Source organism: Glossina fuscipes, unplaced genomic scaffold, assembly GCF_014805625.2.
Source record: "Glossina fuscipes isolate IAEA_lab_2018 unplaced genomic scaffold, Yale_Gfus_2 1, whole genome shotgun sequence".
Taxonomy (NCBI): Eukaryota; Metazoa; Arthropoda; class Insecta; order Diptera; family Glossinidae; genus Glossina; species Glossina fuscipes.
Window position 1 is genome coordinate 15223915 of NW_023998415.1, and position 738 is coordinate 15224652.

The 738-nt window shown below is 32.7% G+C and overlaps 1 long non-coding RNA gene across 1 annotated transcript in view; it reads left to right on the top strand.

Moving 5' to 3' along the window:
* Positions 1–569: 569 nt before the first annotated feature.
* LOC119631487 overlaps positions 570–738 on the top strand; it is a 12074-nt gene continuing 11905 nt past the window's right edge. Inside the window, exon 1 of the long non-coding RNA XR_005246661.1 lies at positions 570–685. This is a non-coding gene — a long non-coding RNA (uncharacterized LOC119631487). The remainder of the gene's footprint in view (positions 686–738) is intronic.

Consider the following 738-nt stretch of genomic DNA (forward strand, 5'->3'; position numbering starts at 1 on the left):
ACCCAATGTATGCATGCATAATCGAAATACTCACTCACCGAACGCTATATCATACACATACCTGCATACTTACAGTTCATAGTCGAGAGCGAAATGTAAAATTGTCTGCACGTGTATATATACGTATATAGCTATATATGTATATATATACGTGTTTTTATATACGTAAGTTTGTGCATATTATGTATATATATATATATATATATATATATATGTATAAATATACGTATGTTTGTGTGTATGTATAGATTTGTGTATAACCGTCATACATATTTACAATATAAATGGTTGCATATCTGCTTATGGGTATATGTGCACAAACGTATATTACATATAAATCGAACCGCAACACACAAGCTGGCAAGCATACAGAAAAACAATTTCAATAAAATTTTATTACACTGCGGCCAACACTGCCAACAACAACGACAGCGACAACGACAACGACATCAAAGGCAGCAGCAACAACAACAACAACAATATAAATATAATACGTACGCCATACACCGAAAATGTGAAAAAAATAAATAAAAATAAAAAACTGAACAACAACAACAATAACAACAGCAACAGACAAATAAACAGCCAGCCAGTCAGCCAGCCAGCAACAATGGCAATAGCTCTACAGGAACAGAAACAGAAACGTTAACGTAAACGTCAACGTTAAAAACATCACCAAATGAAGGTAATGTATAGACTTACATACATGCAAACATACTTTGTCGTATATACATATAT